General features: G+C 47.8%; 1 protein-coding gene and 1 non-coding gene across 2 annotated transcripts in view; one reads left to right on the forward strand and one right to left on the reverse strand.

Annotated features, from left to right (window-relative positions):
* The window catches only part of LOC143766085 (coilin-like), an 833506-nt gene that overhangs the window by 384995 nt on the left and 425137 nt on the right, over nucleotides 1–23374 (forward strand). The gene's annotated exons all lie outside the window — the stretch shown is intronic.
* Nucleotides 4907–5013, reverse strand: LOC143770836 (U6 spliceosomal RNA). Its single transcript, XR_013214749.1, has one exon. It is a non-coding gene; the product is annotated as a U6 spliceosomal RNA (small nuclear RNA).

The raw sequence follows: 23374 nt of genomic DNA on the forward strand, positions 1-23374 counted from the left end.
GTTATTGTGATGCTTAGTTTTTGTTGTTAAACCTATAAAAAACAGAAAAGAAAAAATTGCCGAATAAGAAACTGATGAATAAGAAACCAACTTCAGCTCCGAATAAGAAACTGAACGAATAAGAAACCAACTTCAGCCTCGTCTTTTTGAGGTACCTAACACCAGGGCTTAGGTCACAGCCTGGGTGCCAATGTAAGCTGCAGTGGAGGGAGCTAATGCCTGGCTAATCCTGCGTGGAATGAGTGGGGCTGAGCAGGGTGGTGGGTGGGATGGACACCCACAGCCTCCTCTGTTACTGGCATCTGCTGCTGTGATTGCAGAGCAACGTATCAGTAGTCTGTGCAGTAGTCCAGAGTGAATGCTGGAGGAGATGCAGCAGCTGCAGCTCCCTGGGAGAGGGCGACGACGCTAGGCTAATCAATGTGGCTTGCTATTTTTCCCCTCTGGCAGCCTCACCAATAATTCCCATGCACTTGAGCCTGATTGGGTGCTGCAGCCTTGTAAAGCCTGACATTAAGCTCAGCCTGACACTGTATCATGTGCTTTATAATGAGACAGCAACTCATGGCACAATTGCTGTTACCTACTACACAATGTAAAATTACACTCGACTCCGCTTCGTACACACACGGCTCCGCTCGGTACACCTCGTACACACACGCACACACACACACACACACACACGGCTCCGCTCGGTACACCTCATACACACATGCGGCTCCGCTGTATAGATCAGCTGACATGTGCCCGATTCAGTGCAGGCTAAGCGCCGGAGCCTGCACTGAACCAGGGTTTATTACATATGTCGTACTATTACAGCATAGGTAATATAGGGGTTAAAGAACAGCAGCAGAATGGGTGGCATATACCAAGATAAGGGATATATATACCAAGATGAAGCCCAGTATAAGGGACATATACCAGTGTGTGACTATAGATAGACTAGCTATTGAACCCGTTCTATGCCCAGGTGGCGAGCATTTATATTGGTATATGGTCTCCATCCTGGTATGTGTTGCTTCCATCCTGCACCCTAATCTTGTCATGTGCTGCTACCATCTTGCGCCCTAATCTTGTCATGTGCTGCTACTATCTTGGTCCCCCTTCCTGTCATGCGCTGCTCCCATCCTGCGCCCCAATCCTGTCATGTGCTCCCATCCTGTGCCCCATTCTGTCATGTGCTGCTCCCATCCTACGTTGCCATCCTGTCATGCGCGGCCCCCGTCCTGCGCCCTAATCTTGTCATGTGCTGCTACCATCTTGAGCCCCCTTCCTGTCATGTGCAGCCCCCATCCTGCGCCCTCATCCTGTTTAGTGCGCCTCCATCTTGTCATGTGCTACTCTCTTCCTGCGACCCAATCCTGTCATGTGCTCCCAACCTGCGCCCCAATCCTGTCATGTGCTGCTCCCATCCTGAGCCCCCATCCTGTTATTGTCAGGACTCTGAACATTTTTTACCTTTTTTGCATTACTGCCCTTTTCCAACATGGCGTCTTTGGTCTCATGTGCACTTGTCTTCCTGCTATAAAACTCCACCCCAGCCTTCAGTCTGTGCTAGATTATTCTGCCTTGCATCCAGCTCCTGACCTCTGATTACTCCCTGGCTATACACCTGCTCCTGTGAACCTGTGTGGTGATCCTGCTACTCTGCTCTGAGTTCCTGCTGCATACACAAGTCTCCAGTAATCCTCCTTCATCTGCTGCTCGTGTTTACTTTATCTGCATTTGCTGGACATGTAAGCTGCTGCTGCTTCAATAATCTGAGACTATTAACCAGGCCTCCCTGGTTGAGCTAAGATATGATTTGAACTGCCTTATAGCATATCTATCTGTGTCTGGACTAAGTCAAGGATTTATTTGTGTCAAGTATCCTCAAGAATAACTGTGCTTCATAGACTTTCTGCTTGATTGCTTGTTTCTCTGAAGTTTCCTATAGACTCTAAGCTGCGTTTATTATTTGCACCAAGTGTTGTGGACTTGAGTTTCTCTCTGCACCTGTTTGAATCACCGTGTGACAATATAGACTTTACCACTTATAAAACTGTGTCCTGTAGTTGTCTTGTTCCACGCAAAGAGTCTCCTGAGTTATCCCCTATAATTATTACAGTTATGTGCTCCCATCCTGTGATGTGCTGCCGCCATCCTGCGCCCCCAGTCTGTCATGTGCTCCCATTCTGTGTCGCCATCCTGTCATGTGCTGCTCCCATCCTGCGTTACAATCCTGTCGTGCTGCTCCCATCCTGCACTGTCTGGCCATTATACAGTATAGAGCATCATGTGTGGCCATTATACAGTATGGAGCATCATGTGTGGCCATTATACAGTATGGAGCATCATGTGTGGCCATTATACAGTATGGAGCATCATGTGGGGCCAATATACAGTATGGAGTATCATGTGGGGTCAGAGGCGTAGTTAGGGTTTTGGTTCAGGGAGGGCAAAACTTTTGAGTGGGCCCCTAACCAGGTAACCTTGATTACAACTCGGTGACGTACCCTAATAGTGGAGGAGGACCTCAGCAGATGACAGCGCTGTTACTGAAGATAATCTCTATATAAAGATCAATATGGATATTGTCGCCATATGGTCAGTGGTAGATACCAGTCCTACAGAACATATAACAGATCACAACACAGTTACAGATAATGTCTTACTGCTAACGTTCTGTCTGATGGAATCGTTCATTTTTTCCCGTCTTTTCCATCTGGCCCAGACCGACATGACAACTTCCAGCCAGGATTCGTCTGCAGAGAATACAACAAAGACACGTTTCACTTCTCATATTCCAGCCCCATCTTCATCTATTCCCAACCTGCACAAACTCTTCATCCTGCTGATACCCCAACACTGAGCCGCTGCTGCCGTATGTTTTCCCTATTATTGCCCCTGATACCCCAATACTGAGCCACTGCTGCCGTGTGACCCTATTACTGCCCCTGATACCCCAATACTGAGCCGCTGCTGCCGTATGTGTCCCTATTACTGCACCTGATACCCCAATACTGAGCCACTGCTGCCGTATGTGTCCCTATTATTGCCCCTGATACCCCAATACTGAGCCACTGCTGCTGTATGTGTCCCTATTATTGCCCCTGATACCCCAATACTGAGCCACTGCTGCCGTATGTGTCCCTATTACTGCCCCTGATACCCCAATACTGAGCCGCTGCTGCCATATGTATCCCTATTACTGCCCCTGATACCCCAATACTGAGCCACTGCTGCCGTATGTGTCCCTATTACTGCCCCTGATACCCCAATACTGAGCTGCTGCCGTATATGTCCCTATTACTGCCCCTGATACCCCAATACTGAGCTGCTGCTGCCATATGTGTCCCTATTACTGCCCCTGATACCCCAATACTGAGCATCTGCTGATGTATGTGTCCCTATTACTGCACCTGATATCCCAATACTGAGCCACTGCTGCCGTGTGACCCTATTACTGCACCTGATACCCCAATACTGAGCCGCTGCCGTATGTGTCCCTATTACTGCCCCTGATACCCCAATACTGAGTCACTGCTGCCATATGTGTCCCTATTACTGCCCCTGATACCCCAATACTGAGCCGCTGCTGCCGTATGTGTCCCTATTACTGCCCCTGATACCCCAATACTGAGCCGCTGCTGCCGTATGTGTCCCTATTACTGCCCCTGATACCCCAATACTGAGTCACTGCTGCCATATGTGTCCCTATTACTGCACCTGATACCCCAATACTGAGCCGCTGCTGCCGTATGTGTCCCTATTACTGCACCTGATACCCCAATACTGAGCCGCTGCTGCCGTATGTGTCCCTATTACTGCACCTGATACCCCAATACTGAGCCACTGCTGCCGTATGTGTCCCTATTACTGCACCTGATACCCCAATACTGAGCCGCTGCTGCCGTATGTGACCCTATTACTGCACCTGATACCCCAATACTGAGCCACTGCTGCCGTATGTGTCCCTATTACTGCCCCTGATACCCCAATACTGAGCCGCTGCTGCCGTATGTGTCCCTATTACTGCACCTGATACCCCAATACTGAGCCGCTGCTGCCGTATGTGTCCCTATTACTGCACCTGATACCCCAATACTGAGCCGCTGCTGCCGTATGTGTCCCTATTACTGCCCCTGATACCCCAATACTGAGCCGCTGCTGCCATATGTATCCCTATTACTGCCCCTGATACCCCAATACTGAGCCACTGCTGCCGTATGTGTCCCTATTACTGCACCTGATACCCCAATACTGAGCTGCTGCCGTATATGTCCCTATTACTGCCCCTGATACCCCAATACTGAGCTGCTGCTGCCATATGTGTCCCTATTACTGCCCCTGATACCCCAATACTGAGCATCTGCTGCCGTATGTGTCCCTATTACTGCACCTGATACCCCAATACTGAGCTACTGCTGCCGTATGTGTCCCTATTACTGCCCCTGATACCCCATCCCATAGACTTACATTGGGCTCAGGTCGAGTACCCGAGTATTCCAAATTGCTCAACCAGAGCAACGAGCACCGGAGCATTTTAGTGCTCACCTATTACTAGTAATAATGCCCCCTCAGTGCCACGTACAAGTTATAATGCCCCCTCCGTGCCACGTACAAGTTATAATGCCCCCTCAGTGCCTCATATGTTATAATGCCCCCTCAGTGCCACATACAAGTTATAATGCCCCCTCAGTAACACGAGCAATTAGTAATGCCTCTCAGTGCCGCCTTTGAGTAATGTTGCCACGTTGGTTTGCAAGCATTCACTAAGCAGCGGTGGTCACATGACACAAACCCCCTTTTTTGCGGTGACAGCGTGAAGCAGCAGCTATCTCTAACTCACATTATCATCCACAAGACAAGAAATGTTCTTAACCTTAGAAAAGGATAAAAGTGACATTTTAGTTTAAATCAGTTGAAAAATATGGAACGCTTCCACGACTAAGCGTGTCATCCTTGCGCAGGGGCCATGCTAATCTTCTCTGTATCGTTCCAATTTTAGTACATGTGCTACCGGCTCAGTACCGAACCTTGCACAATACTATTACTGCTCTCAGCCGTTTATATGGTCCATCGGTATCACACCTTTTAAGTAATGGAGACTTTTTTTTATAACTTGTGCAAAAACCTTGTCACTGATGAGCAGTCTATGGATGTGCTCATAAAAATTACAAAAATAGGACGTAATTGGCAAATAATTAATATTTTATCCCAAACAAATATGCAAATGAGATGCGCCGCAGAGCATGCTGGGAGAAGCGAGTGTGAAGCTACGGAGCTTGCTTGTTCAGCTGTAGCAGATCGCAGACAGAGTGTCTGTCGGCGGAGGAATCTATTGATCACTTACCCATAACTCCCCACTGTCCCTCATTGTGCGGGACTGTCTCGATTTGGAGGCTTTGCCCCGCACAGGACTCTGCTTCTCACGCACACAGCAGGCCTGGCCTGGCGGGGTAGCGGGTAAATGCCCGGTGGGCCCTGGGGGCCTTTTAAAAGCGCGTCGGAAGTTTTCAGAGTGTCATGCGCGCGTCCCCTGATACCTCAGGCTCTGACCGCGGCGACGCTGGCTCCCTCACTGTCGCCACAGGATAAGGCCCTTGACGTTCTTTGTGGGCGGTGACACGCACCGCGCTCTACTAGTGACGCTGCGGCTGCGCAGTGCGCTCTGCTCTCCCAGCTCCCGCTGCGCATGTGCTGCTGTGCTGGCTGCTGTGTGGTGAGGAGAAGTAGTCGGTCGGTGACTAACTTCACTCTGCTCTCCCGGCTCCCGCTATCCTGCCGCCCTGTGAGGGAGTCGTGACTCTGTGAATGAGCCTGTGGCATCACGTTTTATGAAGGGGATTATAACTTCCTCAGATTTCTTGACCTGGGGGCGGAGCTTAGCAGCGTTGGGGGCGGAGCTTACCGTTTAGGGCCCACTACTCGGTGCAGGATGCATCTTGCTGGAATGGAGACAGGATCTGATGAGGTTAATAATGCTGTCACTTTACTGCCATGTTTAGAATGTGTGCTGTGTATATTCTGTACTGGATATTTGTGTACACTGCACTTGTTTCATGTGAGCTGCTGTACCAGCGTGCACGGTGCGTGTGTGCCGAGCGTGCACGGTGCGTGTGTGACGAGCGTGCACGGTGCGTGTGTGCCGAGCGTGCACGGTGCGTGTGTGACGAGCGTGCACGGTGCTTGTGTGACGAGCGTGCACGGTGCGTGTGTGACGAGCGTGCACGGTGCGTGTGTGACGAGCGTGCACGGTGCGTGTGTGACGAGCGTGCACGGTGCGTGTGTGACGAGCGTGCACGGTGCTTGTGTGACGAGTGTGCACGGTGCTTGTGTGACGAGCGTGCACGGTGCTTGTGTGACGAGCGTGCACGGTGCTTGTGTGACGAGCGTGCACGGTGCGTGTGTGACGAGCGTGCACGGTGCGTGTGTGACGAGCGTGCACGGTGCTTGTGTGACGAGTGTGTGTGCTGCTTGTGTCATAGAATATATAATCACTGCACTCGTACGATGAAGATACTTGATTCATGTGAATAATTTTATTGAGAAAATGTTCAGGTGAAGCGATAAGTACACAACGTTTCGGCCAGCCCGTGGCCTTGATCACTAAATCGCCTTAGGTAAAAATTCCTTTCTCAAGAGTGTAACTGGTGCTGCTAGGGTATCAGCCAAAAAATAAAGGTAGACAGACCTTAATCTTATTGATGCCGCGGCCGCCGTAGAGAGAAGTCGTTTGCTATATGCATCAATGGCTGTTAGTTTGAGAAGCCTGTCAGAGCGAATGTCTGGTGCTTCTAAAGGGGTAGACCAGTAATCTGGGAAAGTCTGCACGACTCTTTGGTTGTGGAGCCAGCCAGAACCAATATATGATAATTTTGACAAGTTCGACCCGCAGGGTAAGGGAATCAGTGTAGATCCGTCCTCAGAGTTCCGTACGCTGCCATGACACGGCCGGTGTCTGCACATCCCACTCACCCACCAACGCTGGTCCCAGCCACTTCGTGTACGGAGTTCCCTATAACACTCGGACATCCCAATTATAACAGCACTACGTCACTTCCGGTAGTGACATCAGCTCTATCCTCTTACAAAGTAGCGCCATAGCAACTGAGTGAAGTGAATCCATGCCGATGCTTAGACTTGTACATATCCTCAGCCCCATGTGCGCCATGTAATTTCCGCCTAAACAGAGCTTACTAGTAGCGCCATGGCAACCGAGCAGTATGAGCTCATGCAGACGCTCGGGCATGCGCACATCCTCAGTTTCATGTGCGCAACGTCACTTCCGGGTAGCGACACACAGGAGAGCGGCAACGCTATTTAAAGATCTCACATCTCACACAGCATGCCGCAATACAGGACACAGGAACGCCGGGCGTCTACCCTCACAGGTAACAGCATTAGTCTCCCACCGCACTTTGTACAGGATGCTTTGGTTGTGATAGTTTTATTTATATCCCGTGCCTTGGTAACTTCAACAGGGTCACCTACTTACACAAGCAAGACGCTGATGCGCCGCTATTATCCCCTAATAAGGTAATGATCTACCCCGGTTACTCTAAGGCACCATAGACTATACCAGCACCGTTCTTAATCATACACCCATAACTTTTCAGGTTGTACCCAGAGAAGCACCACCCATTCTACCATACCTTTGCTCCAATAATGGAGACTATACTCAGCAGAATGCTGATGCATCACTATTGACATTTAATAAGGTAATGATTTAATTCCGTTGCCACCAGACACCACGAATTACAACACCCCCATTCCTTACCGATATATTCACAATATTCCAGGTCATATACGGATCACCCACCAGGCCATTTTTACTACTAGAGAATTGTACCTGGTAAATATTCACAAATTCCTTATCGTTCATTCATTTTGTTTAGCTCACTATATGGTTGGTTACTGACATTACTATTGTTTCCTTTAGCCCCTGGATACCTCAGGGACGACGTTCTTCTTTCTTTATTATAAGAAATTGCTCATTAAGGTAATTGATCTTAGCTCATTAATAGGAGGACCCTATAGACACCATGTCACTAGACATATTCCCCTACTCCATACTGACGGTCTAACCTCATGACATATGCTAAATGGTACTCATATGGGGAGTTTTTAGCCATAGGCTACAGCATTTTGTACATAGTGTATTATATGATTTTGTCAAATCCTTTGTTGTTAGTTCTGTATTTATTTGTTGTATTATGCTTTTCTTAAATGTATACACTGTTTGTTCTTGTGTTTACAGTGCGACCTTAGATTTAGACCCGGGAGGGTCGAAACGTCACATTCTGAGTCGCTTGCACATTGTGATAACTATTGCCTTTTGTTTGATCCTATATATTTTGATTCTTTTTCTATTGAATAAATTAGCATGTTCAAAAAATCATTGCACATTTCTGCCTAAGATATTCCACTGAGGGAGTGCGGTGGATAGTATTTACAATTACCTTTATTTTTTGGCTGATACCCTAGCAGCACCAGTTACACTCTTGAGAAAGGAATTTTTACCTAAGGCGATTTAGTGATCAAGGCCACGGGCTGGCCGAAACGTTGTGTACTTAACGCTTCACCTGAACATTTTCTCAATAAAATTATTCACATGAATCAAGTATCTTCATCGTACGAGTGCAGTGATTATATATTCTATGACTGAGAGGACCACTGGTTCCGTTCACTTGCACCGTCACTTCCACGTTTGTCGAGTGCTAGCCTTCCGTACTCTCTATACCATGATGCTTGTGTGACGAGTGTGCATGATGCTTGTGGGACGAGCGTGCATGATGCTTGTGGGACGAGCGTGCATGGTGCTTGTGTGACGAGCGTGCATGGTGCGTGTGTGCCTGGTGCTTGTGTGACGAGCGTGCATGGTGCTTGTGGGATGAGCGTGCCTGGTGCTTGTGTGACGTGCGTGCCTGGTGCTTGTGTGACGTGCGTGCCTGGTGCTTGTGTGACGAGCGTGCCTGGTGCTTGTGGGACGAGCGTGCATGGTGCTTGTGTGACAAGCGTGCATGGTGCTTGTGTGACGTGTGTGTCTGGTGCTTGTGGGACGAGCGTGCCTGGCGCTTGTGGGACGAGCGTGCCTGGCGCTTGTGGGACGAGCGTGCCTGGCGCTTGTGGGACGAGCGTGCCTGGCGCTTGTGGGACGAGCGTGCCTGGCGCTTGTGGGACGAGCGTGCCTGGCGCTTGTGGGACGAGCGTGCCTGGCGCTTGTGGGACGAGCGTGCCTGGTGCTTTTGGGACGTGTGAATTATGTGTATACACCACCTTCTTGTGGCATGACGTGTTATTTAGAGGTGGGGACCCGTACACAATTCTTGCACAAGGGCTTTTTGCTCTCAGTTTCTGTTCCTGACCTCTGTATAATATGCATATTTAGAATTACTAATATTAATCCTCTGTCATATACTATAACCTCTAAGGGTACGTGCACACAGACAGTAAATGCTGTGGGTTGGATGCTGAGTACTTGTGCAGCGTCCAACCTGAAGCGTCCAGATGTTACAGCATAGTGGATGGGATTTCAAGAAATCCCTTGTCCACTATGCGTCCACTGATGCCCGCGGCTCACCCGTGGAGATGGACATGCGGCGCTCCCTCCAGACAGCAGCATGTACAGTACATTTCTCTTTCCAATTTCTCTAGCCGTGTGAGCGAGGCCTTAGTAAGATGCTGTATATGAATTGTATTGCAGCGCTTATACTGCACTGAGGTGATATTTTGCTGGGGATACTCTGCAACTTTGGCCACAATTCAGCGTGCGGCCAATAATCCCATTATTCTGCAGCTACAATGCCCTATAATGTAAGGGAATGTGGCTGCATAGCATCTGGCAAGTTTTCTGGATCGCGGCACACAAGTGGAAAAAAAAATCATTTTGACCACCATGATCCTGAGAATCCACGCTCTGTAGAGCACCAAGTAAGCAGCTGTGGTCGATCATACGCACTGCCCCGCCATTCACATGTGACTCTTCAAATATCTCCTTTAAGAGAGTGGTGAGGGGCAGAATCGAGTAAAGCAAAATCCACTGGGGAGTGTTGTAGTATGTGCGCTGGTGGGGTTTGCGTGGCAAGGCGGCTTTTTTGTCCCAGTCTGGCCCTGTATGTGGGACTGCTGGGCATCCTGTGCCGTTGACAGTGTGACCCTGACCCCAGCCTCCTGACATGTACTTTCACTGCTCCCTGCTTTTCGATCATGAGGCAGACAGTGAGGACCCCCCGGCCCACCTCCAGTCTGCAGAGCGCAGCGGCAGACATTCACTGTGTGTGATCCTGGCTGGGGAAAGAGGTACGTGCTTCAGGCAAGCCAGACTGCCGCCATGCTGAGAGGATCTATTGCTATCCTTACCCCCCTCTGCTGGATGTCCTCATATGAACTCGAGCGTGGGAACTTTTCCAAGGCTCCAGTTCATGAGGACATCCAGCAGAGGGCGCCTCACCGCAACTCAAGGTAACTACAGATCACCCAGCTTTCCTTTCAGTACCCGGGGTTTACAGGCACGAGCGAGTGCATTAGCACAACTCCTGGCTGTAAAATGATTTAACCCCTTCATGACCCAGCCTATTTTGGCCTTAATGACCTTGCCGTTTTTTGCAATTCTGACCAGTGTCCCTTTATGAGGTAATAACTCAGGAACACTTCAACGGATCCTAGCGGTTCTGAGATTGTTTTTTCGTGACGTATTGGGCTTCATGTTAGTGGTAAATTTAGGTCAATAATTTCTGCGTTTATTTGTGAAAAAAAATGGAAATTTGGCGAAAATTTCGCAATTTTCAAATTTTGAATTTTTATTCTGTTAAATCAGAGAGTTATGTGACACAAAATAGTTAATAAATAACATTTCCCACATGTCTACTTTACATCAGCACAATTTTGGAACCAAAATTTTTTTTTGCTAGGAAGTTATAAAGGTTAAAATTTGACCAGTGATTTCTCATTTTTACAACAAAATTTACAAAATCATTTTTTTTAGGGACCACCTCACATTTGAAGTCAGTTTGAGGGGTCTATATGGCTGAAAATACCCAAAAGTGACACCATTCTAAAAACTACACCCCTCAAGGTGCTTAAAACCACATTCAAGAAGTTTGTTAACCCTTCAGGTGTTTCACAGCAGCAGAAGCAACATGGAAGTAAAAAATGAACATTTAACTTTTTAGTCACAAAAATGATCTTTTAGCAAAAATTTTTTTATTTTCCCAAGGGTAAAAGGAGAAACTGGACCACGAACGTTGTTGTCCAATTTGTCCTGAGTACGCTGATACCTCATATGTGGGGGTAAACCACTGGTTGGGCGCACAGCAGGGCTCGGAAGGGAAGGATCGCCATTTGACTTTTTGAATGAAAATTTGGCTCCAATCTTCAGCGGATAGCATGTCACGTTTGGAGAGCCCCCCATGTGCCTAAACATTGGAGCTCCCCCACAAGTGAACCCAATTTGGAAACTAGACGCCCCAAGGAACTTATCTAGATGCATAGTGAGCACTTTAAACCCCCAGGTGCTTCACAAATTGATCCGTAAAAATGAAAATGTACTTTTTTTTCACAAAAAAATTATTTTAGCCTCAATTTCTTCATTTTCACATGGGCAACAGGATAAAATGGATCCTAAAATTTGTTGGGAAATTTCTCCTGAGTACACCGATACCTCATATGTGGGGGTAAACCACTGTTTAGGCATATGGTAAGGCTCGGAAGGGAAGGAGCGCCATTTGACTTTTTGAATGAAAAATTATCTCCATCGTTAGCGGACACCATGTCGCGTTTGGAGAGCCCCTGTGTGCCTAAACATTGGAGCTCCCACACAAGTGACCCAATTTTGGAAACTAGACCCCCCAAGGAACTTATCTAGATGCATAGTGAGCACTTTAAACCAACAGGTGCTTCACAGAAGTTTATAACGCAGAGCTGTGAAAGTAAAAAATAATTTTTCTTTCCTCAAAAATGATTTTTTAGCCCGGACTTTTTTATTTTCCCAAGGGTAACAGGGGAAATTGGACCCCAATAGTTATTGTCCAGTTTCTCCTGAGTACGCTGATACCCCATATGTGGGGGTAAACCACTGTTTGGGCACACGGCAGGGTTCGGAAGGGAAGGCACGCCATTTGGCTTTTTGAATGGAAAATTAGCTCCAATCATTAGCGGACACCATGTCGCATTTGGAGAGCCCCTGTGTGCCTAAACATTGGAGCTCCCCCACAAGTGACCCCATTTTGGAAACTAGACCTCCGAAGGAACTAATCTAGATGTGTGGTGAGCACTTTGAACCCCAAAGTGCTTCACAGAAGTTTATAACGCAGAGCCATGAAAATAAAAAATAATTTTTCTTTTCTCAAAAATGATTTTTTAGCCCTGAATTTTTTATTTTCCCAAGGGTAACAGGAGAAATTTGACCCCAAAAGTTATTGTACAGTTTCTCCTGAGTACGCTGATACCCCATATGTGGGAGTAAACCACTGTTTGGGCACATGCCGGGGCTCGGAAGTGAAGTAGTGACGTTTTGAAATGCAGACTTTGATGGAATGGTCTGCGGGCGTCACGTTGCATTTGCAGAGACCCTGATGTGTCTAAACAGTAGAAACCCCCCACAAGTGACCCTATTTTGGAAACTAGACCCCCAAAGGAACTTATCTAGATATGTGGTGAGCACTTTGAACCCCCAAGTGCTTCACAGAAGTTTACAACGCAGAGCCGTGAAAATAAAAAATCATTTTTATTTCCTCAAAAATGATGTTTTAGCAAGCAATTTTTTATTTTCACAAGGGTAACAGATGAAATTGGACCCCAATAGTTGTTGCCCAGTTTGTCCCGAGTATGCTGGTACTCCGTACGTGGGGGTAAACCACTGTTTGGTTGCACGTTGGGGCTCGGAAGGGAGGGTGCACCATTTGACTTTTGGAACGCAAGATTGGCTGGAATCAATGGTGGCGGCATGTTGCGTTTGGAGACCCCTGATGTGCCTAAACAGTGGAAACCTCTCAATTCTAACTCCAACACTAACCCCAACACACCCCTAACCCTAATCCCAACTCTAGCCATAACCCTAACCCCAACACACCCCTAACCACAACCCTAACCCAACACACCCCTAACCCTAATCCCAACCCTAATTTCAACCCTAACCACAACCCTAACCCCAACACACCCCTAACCATAACCCTAACCACAAGCCTAATCTTAAACCTATTTCCAACCCTAGCCCTAATTCCATCCCTAACCCTAAGGCTATGTGCCCACGTTGTGGATTCGTGTGAGATTTTTCCGCACCATATTTGAAAAATCCGCAGGTAAAAGGCACTGCGTTTTACCTGCGGATTTACCACAGATTTCCAGTGGTTTTTGTGCGGATTTCACCTGCGGATTCCTATTGAGGAACAGGTGTAAAACGCTGCGGAATCCGCACAAAGAATTGATATGCTGCGTAAAATACAATGCAGCGTTTCTGCGCGGTATTTTCCGCACCATGGGCACAGCGGATTTGGTTTTCCAAAGATTTACATGGAACTGTAAACCTGTTGGAAAACTGCTACGAATCCGCAGCAGCCAATCCGCTGCGGATCCGCAGCCAAATCCACACCGTGTGCACATAGCCTAATTCTAAGGCTATGTGCACACGCTGCGGAAAACGCTGCGGATCCGCAGCATTTCCGCAGCTGCGGGTCCGCAGCAGTTTCCCTTGAGATTATAGTTCAATGTAAACCTATGGGAAACAAAAAACGCTGTGCCCATGCTGTGTTGAAAAAACTGCGCGGAAACGCATCGATTTACATTCCGCAGCATGTCACTTCTTTCTGCGGATTCCACAGCGGTTTTACAACTGCTCCAATAGAAAACCGCAGTTGTAAAACCGCAGTGAAATCCGCAGAAAAACCACGTTGAATCCGCGATAAGTCCGCAGCGGTTTTACACTGCGAGTTTATCAAATGTGCTGTGGAAAAATCCACAGAGGACCAGAATACCCTAACCCTAAGGAAAAATCCACAGAGGACCAGAAAACCCTAACCCTAACCCTAACCCTGGTTCTGAACCTAGTGGGGGAAAAAAAAAATATATATATATTTTCTTTATTTTATTGTTGTCCCTAGCTATAAGGGTGATAAAGGGGGGGGGGGGGTCATTTACATTTTTTTTTATTTTGATCACTGTGATAGGTTTTCACAGTGATCAAAATGTACATGGAACGAATCTGCCGGCAGGCAGATTCGGCGGGCGTACTGCGCATGCGCCCGCCATTTTGGAAGATGGCGGCGCCCAGGGAGGAGACGGACCGACACCGGGAGGCTCGGTAAGTATGTGAGGGTAAGGGGGGGAGCTCGGGGGGTGGATCGGAGCACAGGGGAGGTGGATCGGAGCAAGGAAGGAGCGGGCAGGAGGACGGGGGAGCGGACAGGAGGACGGAGAGGACCGGGCCACATAACGGACGACTGGGGAGGAGATCGGGGGGGGCAGAACATGATTTCCAGCCATGGCAGATGCTATTGCAGCATCGGCCATGGCTGGATTGCAATATTTCACCATTTTCATAGATGAAATATTGCAAATTGCTCTGATTGGCTGTTGCACTTTCAACAGCCAATCAGAGCGATCGTAGCCACGTGGGGGCAAAGCCACCCCCCCTGGGCTGAAGTACAACTCCCCCTCTCCCTGCAGATCGGGTGAAATAGGAGTTAACCCTTTCAACCGATCTGCAGGGACGCGATCATTCTGTGACACAGCATATGCGTCACAGGTCGGATTGGCACCGACTTTCATGACGCATACGCTGTGTCACAGGTCGGGAAGGGGTTAACTCCTTCAGATGGATTTACTTTGTGGGACGTGACAGATCATTGGAAGGTATGTATATTGTTGGTTTATTATTTTTCAGAGCGAGGGTCTTCAGGTGGATTGAGAGAGCAATAAAATATTAAAACAACCTGTGTGTTTATTTCATTGAAATACTTTTTAATAATGTGTGTGTGTTTTTTTAACCCTTTCATACAATTGGATTAATAATGGATAGGTGTCATAATTGACGCCTCTCCATTATTAATCTGGCTTAATGTCACCTTACAATAGCAAGGTGACATTAACCCTTCATTACCCCATATCCCACCGCTACACGGGAGTGGGAAGAGAGTGGCCAAGTGCCAGAATAGGCGCATCTTCCAGATGTGCCTTTTCTGGGGTGGCTGGGGGGCAGATGTTTGTAGCCAGGGGAGCCAATAACCATGGACCCTCTCCTGGCTATTAATATCTGCCCTCAGTCACTGGCTTTACCACTCTGGCGGAGAAAATTGTGCGGGAGCCCACGACAATTTTTTCCGCCATTTAACCCTTTATTTTACAAGCTACAGCGCCCAAATTTTGCACATAGACACTACTAACATTAGTAGTGTGGAATATGCAAAAAAAAAGGGATATGAGATGGTTTACTGTATGTAAACCATGTCTCATATCCTGTCGGGTTTGGGAAGGAGAAATGAAAAGCCGGCAATTGAATTACAGGCTTTTCACTAACACCGGTGCATATTTCTCGCAAGTCACACTGCTGGTCCGTGTGGAATCTGTATTTTTCTCGCCCCCATAGACTTTCATTGGCGATTTTTTTTTTTTGCGCAATACGGTGACAAACGCAGCATGCTGCGATTTTCTACGGCCGTACAACACCGTATAATACGGATCAGTAAAATACGGCTGATAGGAGCTGGGACATAGGGAATCATTGGGCCGTGTGTTATGCGTATTTTACGGACGTAGTTTATGCGCTCATACGTCCGTAAAACTCGCTAGTGTAACGCCGGCCTAAGGCTACATTCACACTTGTGAAATCCGGCAGGCTTGTTTGTCTAGGAAAATGGAATCCACAGGATCCAGCATTTTTCTGATACAGCCAGATGCTCCTATTGACTATAATGGGAGGTCGGTCATGAGCCAGCAAAACAGGTGGCTGGAAATCACACCATGCTGAGGTTTGGCTGTTTTTGCTGGCTCAATGCTGTATCAAGGTGGTCTCGCCTTATAGTCAATGGGAGCATCTGGCCATCACGCGGATCATGTGAAATCCATCATGTCTCCCAAGACCCCAGAACCACCAGCCGTTGTGTCTGCATATATAAATTCCCTGCCTAACAGTCCCTTTATTACATTACACACATAAACAGATTTTTAGAAAAGTATTTCTAAAGTCCGTTTAGGATATGTAAATGATTGCTTTGACAAATCAATGGGGCGTTAGTGTCCCCAAACTAATCAGCCTACTTAGATGTTATCATGCCTCTGTGGATGTGATAACATGACTTACAAGCACCGGCATCATCGCCAGCTCTATACTTCCCTTGCTCATGTGCGGCTTCTTCCCCTCACTCTATTGATCCTCTCAAGTTGGGTGTCCGTGTTCCAGCTTCAGAGAGACGCACTGAGCATGATCGGGAGTGCAGAGAACTGGTCAAAGCCCTCATTTACATATCATAAACAGACTTTACAAATACTTTTTACTCTTCGCCACTACAGCACCCCACTGGAGAGAGGGATCCGCCCCGCAGGAATAGGAAACCTACCGAGAAATAAAAGGGGGCGGTCCGCCTCTCCTCAGTTTAGGTTTCCTGTTCCTGCGTGGGACGACAGGACTTCTACAGGGACATACCTGGGCTAGCATGCCGCCTGTGCGGTATCCGTGAGAACGGCAGGGGCTGCAGCCTGGAAGCCGCATCGGGGGAGTTCCGCTAGACAGCTCCCTCCTCGTCTCAAGAATCATGCAGACGGCAGGGTCCGGGGAAGGCCGCCTGGCATCATCTGCAGCGTGCGGTACGTCAGTGCGGGGGGCCGGCTGGACTCGGGTAAGGAGAGCGGCAACGTTCCCATTGCGGTCCGGTGCTGAATTCCGGACCGCGCATGCGCCGACCGCCGTAATACAGACTACCCCGGAAGTGGATGGTTGACTTCCGGGGCGTCTAAGCCGGATCTGCGGCAGGGGGCGCCGATACGTGCATGCGCAGAAGATGGAAAAAAAAAAAGGCGCACTATTTAAATCGCCAAACAGTAAATCGGCGATGCAGAGATGTCATCCCCAGGTGCCATGGACCCCACAGCGGGAGATCCAGTACCCCCTGCCAAAGATCACACCAGAGGATCCTCTGAGACCGCTCGTAAAAGCGACGGATCCAGGACAGGATCTTGGCCTTCTGATCCGGTACTTATTGCTTCACTGGGTGAGTTTTTAAGTCTGCCTATTAAGCTGACGTTGTCTCCCTCCTCTCTCTCTTTTCTCCTTCTCTCGCTACGTCTTATTATGACCAGGCTAAAAAACGACAAAAAACGAAACATAAGGAATGTGCCTTGTGTAGCCAGCCCCTTCCAGACTCATACCCCAAAAAAACTTTGTAAAGACTGTTTCAAGGAAACGACACAGGGAGCAGCAGTGCCCACTACGGACTTACGTGCCATTATTAGGGAGGAACTAAAAACTATGGCCGAGGATAAACCGCGTAAAACTAGAACCAAAACACCAACACCTGTGTCAGACTCCGAAAGTGACAAAACTGTACTTTCAGAAGCCTCCCTGTCATCTTCACCACCATCATCATCTTCATCAGAGATCGATGGACGCTCATGTTTTCCCTTAGACAGTGTGGACAATTTGGTTAAATCAATTAGGAATACCATGGGGTGTGAGGAGACAAAGGGTGCGCAAACCACGCAGTACATGGTGTTCACGGGTTTAGGAGAGAGAAAAAGGAGATGTTTTCCAGTTATACCAGCAGTGAAAGCATTAATTAAAAGAGAGTGGGAGAAACAGGATCAAAGAAGTTTTTTACCCTCTGCGTCTAAACGAAAATATCCGTTTAGTGACGAGGAACTTCTTACATGGACCAAAGTCCCTAAGGTCGACGCAGCCGTAGCCTCTACCTCTAAGCAGTCCACTCTACCTGTAGAGGATGCGGCACTACTTGTCGATCCTTTGGATCGTAAGGCTGAATCATCCCTTAAAAGTTCTTGGGAAGCGACTACAGGAATATTCAAACCTGCAGTAGCCAGCACTTGCGCTGCCCGGTCAATGCTCATTTGGATCGACCAGTTAGACCAGCAAATTGAAAATAAGGTTTCAAGAGAGAAACTGCGGGCGGCCATCCCCTTAATATGAGGAGCGGCAGCCTTTATGGCAGATTCGTCCGCCGACTCTCTCCGTTTGGCAGCAAGATCTGCAGGCCTCGTGAATAATGCAAGGCGAGCGCTATGGATGAAAAGCTGGAAAGGGGATGCGCAGTCAAAATCTAAAATATGCGCAATCCCATGTGAGGGTGAGTACCTCTTTGGTAAGACCTTAGACGAAATACTCAAAAAGGCTAAGGACAGGAAAAAAGCTTTTCCTGACTCCTCTATTCCCTTTTACAGGAGAGCCTTTAAGAGGAGACCGTTTGGCAAAAGGAGGCAAAAGGATAGGTCATCAACATGGACCGCTAAAGAGGACAAACGGAGAGGTACCATGTTTAGAAGACCTAACCCCCCAAGAGAAAACAAAAACTGATGATATACCAGTAGTGGGTAGATTGAAATTTTTCGCCACCCAGTGGGAAAAGATAACAACTAGTTCGTGGGTTTTAAATATCGTCCAAGATGGAATTAAGCTACAATTCTCTCGCTTTCCCCACGAATTATATATTATAACATCCTTCAGCTCGCCTACACAACAACAGGCTCTGGAGCTTGAAATTCAAACCTTGTTATCAAAACGGGAGTTAATCCAGGTTCCTGAAGGACAGGAAAAAAGGGGATTCTACTCTCCCTTGTTTCCGATTTCCAAACCTGATGGTTCTTTCAGGACAATCATAAACCTTAAAAAACTAAATTCATTTATCAAAAACCATAGATTCCATTTTAAATGTATTAGATCCACTATAAAACTGCTTTTTCCAAACTGTATGATGGGGGGCATTGATCTACAAGATGCTTATTACCATCTCCCTATCCATGACAGATACCAGAAATTCTTCAGGGTAGCGGTGACAATCAACGGCAGGATCCGTCACTTCCAGTATGCAGCCATGCCCTTCGGCCTTTCTACAGTGCCAAGGATCTTCACCAAAATAATGCTAGAGGTGACGGCCTATCTTCGCCAGAAAGAAACATTAATTGTACCCTACTTGGATGACTTTTTAGTCATAGGAAATTCAATTACTCAATGTGCTGACCGCTTGGCTCATGCAATTTCCTCTCTACAGGACTTAGGCTGGATAATCAATACCAACAAATCCAGACTTACTCCACTTTCCCGTCAAGCGTTCTTGGGATTCCATCTAGACTCCATAACCCAAAAGTGCCTTCTCCCTCAGGTAAAAATATTACTCATCAAACACAAGGTCACAGCTGCAATAAATAGTCCACATGTATCCCTAAGACAAGCCATGTCATTGGTGGCATCCCTTATTTCTTGTATACCTGCAGTTAGATGAGCCCAACATCATACCCGAACACTGCAACATCAGATCCTGCAAGAAGAAAGGCGGTTACTTGGTCGCCTAAATGCAAAAATTACCTTGTCCCAGGAGGTTTTAACTTCCTTAACGTGGTGGCTAGATTCAGACCATCTGATGAGTGGTGTTCCATGGGTAATAACACCATCTCATACTATAACCACTGACGCCAGTCCTCACGGATGGGGTGCTCATATGGGCAATGATTTTTGCCAGGGGTTATGGGACATGGAAGAACGCTACAACTCATCTAACCTCAAAGAACTAAATGCAGTAAAATACGCCTTATACCATTTTCTCCCACAGCTTCGGGTAAAAGACGTCAGAATTCTTTCCGACAACACCACCACAGTGGCGTATCTAAACAGGCAAGGAGGCACTCGATCAGAGACTCTGATGTCTTCTGCTGGAGAAATCTTGAATCTAGCAGAAAATCACCTGGCATCCCTTACTGCGCTGCACATAAGAGGGGAAAGCAACCAGCAGGCAGACTTCTTAAGTCGACACACCTTGAGACGGGGAGTGGTGCCTAAATCATCACATCTTTCAAGACATAGTATCCCTATGGGGTCGATCTCAAATAGATCTCTTTGCCACGAGGAAAAACAAAAAAGTCCGGAGATTCGCCTCCTTATCTCCAGCGGATCATCCGGACATTCTGGACGCTCTCCAAGCTCCCTGGCACTTCACTCTGGCATACGCCTTTCCTCCAATGATATTACTACCACAGGTCATACGCAAAATCAGAGAAGAAGGAGCGAGAGTTATACTGACAGCTCCATTCTGGCCCAAGAGACCATGGTTCTCGTGGCTGCAAACCATGTCGGTCTCAGACCCTTGGGTCCTCCCCTCGACACCCAACCTTCTCTTCCAGGGACCGTTTTTCCACCCTCAGGTGGACACTCTCCATCTGACGGCCTGGAATTTGAGAGGCAGATGCTAAAATTAAGGGGGTTCTCGGAGGGACTGATTAACACACTCCTCCAGAGTAGGAAACCTTCCACCACAAAAATTTATATAAGGGTATGAAAGAAATTCCTACAATTCTATACATCTCCCAACACATCAGAAATTCCGATACAATCTATCCTGGAATTTCTTCAAAAAGGGAGAGAACTAGGTTTAACTGTAAACACTTTAAAGGTTCATGTTTCAGCACTATGAGCCCTCTATGGTCATAACATAGCGGGAAATAGATGAGTATCCCGATTTATCACAGCCTGTGAAAGAATAAATCCAGTTAACATACCTAGAATTCCACCCTGGGATCTAAATTTAGTTTTACGAGCCCTAACAGACTCTCCATTCGAACCAATAGACTCAATACCCATTGAATGCCTATCACTAAAAACAGCCCTCTTGGTAGCACTGACTTCGGCTAGGAGAATCAGTGACATCCAAGCGCTCTCCATAGATCCACCTTTCCTGTTAACCTTCCAGGATAAGTTGATTCTTAAACCAGTCCCTTCCTACCTTCCCAAAGTAGCAAAGAAGTTCCATAGGTCACAAGAAATAATCTTGCCCACTTTCTTCAGTAATCCATCAACTCCTGAGGAACAAAAGTACCACACTCTAGATCTTAAAAGAGTAGTGTTAAAGTACATTGAAAGGACCAGCAGCTGGCGACAGTGTAGGGCTCTGTTTATATCCTTCCAGGGTCACAAGAAGGGTCATGGAATAACGAAAAGCACCTTATCCCGGTGGATCAGAGAGTCTATCAGTCTGGCTTATTCCGCGAGGAAAGAAAATCCTCCGGAAGGCATAACAGCGCACTCTACCAGAGCTATGGCATCCTCCTGGGCAGAAAGAGGAGAGGTCACAAATGAAACTATATGTAAGGCGGCAACTTGGTCAAATCGTTCTACTTTCTATAAACACTATAGGCTTGATTTATCGTCAACTTCTGACCTAGACTTTGGCAGGACTGTCCTCAGCACGGTGGTCCCCCCCTAGGTGATGGTCTCTGAAAGATCTCCAGTGGGGTGCTGTCGTGGCGAAGAGTAAAAAGCCGGATTACTCACCGGTAATGCTCTTTTAATGAGTCCACGACAGCACCCTCTTGCATCCCTCCCTAGATTAATATAGTATATACTATTGAGTAAAATTCTTTTAATCATACATAAGCAAATAAGTTTGAAGATGAAATAAATAATATTTGCCTAATACTGGCGGTCCTCCGGGTACTCTGAAACCAAAACTGAGGAGGAGAGGCGGACCGCCCCCTTTTATTTCTCGGTAGGTTTCCTGTTCCTGCGGGGCAGATCCCTCACTCCAGTGGGGTGCTGTCGTGGACTCATTAAAAGAGCATTACCAGTGAGTAATACGGCTTTTTTTTAAAGCTCTGTTTATGTATATAAAGTAATAAAGGGACTGTTAGGCTGAGGTCACACTTGCGAGTGCAATGCGAGAAACTCGCGCATCAATACCGGCACTGCCACCGGCAGTCTGGACCGGAGCGTGCGGTTGCACGTATTTCTATGCAGCCGCATACTCCGGTCCCCAGTGCCGGGTATTGATTTATCAACAGATAATTCACACAGGTGTTTCGCTATATCATTTTGACCCGCATTCCCATTCACTAGCCGTGTAACCAAAGACATGCGTTTCTTAGAGTCTGTAACATCGCACTGCATGGGTTCAGTGGTAACAGGACAGTTCGCAGAAACATGGCCCTTCTCATCGCAGCGGAAACACCTAACAGGCCCCCTACTGAGTCCACCGTCCAACACTCTCGGTCTCGGAGTGCGAGCAGTCCCGTGCTCCTCCCCCACAGTTTTAGGCGATTTTCCTTCACCCGTAGTCCCTGGAACAGTCTTAACTGTTCCACGAGGAGGAGGCACGGACCGGGTGCTAGCGGTTTCGTCGGGATGTCCTTCTGCCACGGAATAACGCTCGACCAACTCCACAAGTTGATCCGCGGTCGTGGGATTTCCTTGGCTTACCCACCTTCTCAGCGCTGGTGGTAGTACCCTCAGGTACTTGTCCAGGACAATCCGTTGGATTATTTCTGGTGTTGTCAGTACCTCGGGTTGCAACCATTTCTTTGTTAAGTAGATCAGGTCGAACATCTGAGACCGCGGCGGTTTATCTGGCTGGTATGTCCACTGGTGTACCCTCTGTGCACGGACAGCCGTCGTTACACCCAGCCGGGCCAGGATCTCAACTTTCAGCTTCTCGAAGTCCTGAGCGACTTCCGGGTCCAAGTCATGGTAAGCTTTTTGGGCCTCGCCGGAGAGACACGGAGCAATCAAATCGGCCCATCGTGCCTTCGGCCACTTCTCCCTCAATGCCGTCCGCTCAAACGTTGTCAGGTATGCCTCGACGTCATCTTCTGCAGTCAACTTTTGCCAGTATCGACTCACATGGATCCTTCTGGACTCTGCTTCTGGGTCTGCCTCAGGCATGCTCACAAGGCGCTGCGCCACCTGTTGGAGAAGCTGGCGGTCTGCAACCGTCATGTCCATTAACTCCTTCAGCTGTGCGGCCATCAAGCGATTAGCTTCATGCTGTGCGGCAGTGGCCTGCTGCTGTACGGCAGTGGACTGTACTAGGGCTTTCACCACGTCTTCCATACTGTCGCCTTGTGCCACGTAACTGCCCGCGTTCTCCACCACAATGTAACAAAACACTCCGGGATCGCCTTTGCTGGGGTCAAAGGTCACGTGGTTTGTGCATTGAATTATGAGGCGACAGCAGGTTTCCGAGTTGGCTGACCTCAGGTCAGATTTATTAACGTGAAAGCAACATAGAAAAAACAAAACATAAAAATAAATCCTAGCCTGTCCGGCACTAACTAGACAAATATTGCTATCTAGCAACTGGGGGGGCTTCTCCCACCCAGCTAACAACACACAGTCCTTGAGCACAGCTCTCACTCACGTTTGTCTCACACAGACAGGCAGTCTGTGTGCCCCAGGCTGACGCCT

This window comes from Ranitomeya variabilis, chromosome 4, assembly GCF_051348905.1.
Source record: "Ranitomeya variabilis isolate aRanVar5 chromosome 4, aRanVar5.hap1, whole genome shotgun sequence".
NCBI classification, from domain to species: domain Eukaryota; kingdom Metazoa; phylum Chordata; class Amphibia; order Anura; family Dendrobatidae; genus Ranitomeya; species Ranitomeya variabilis.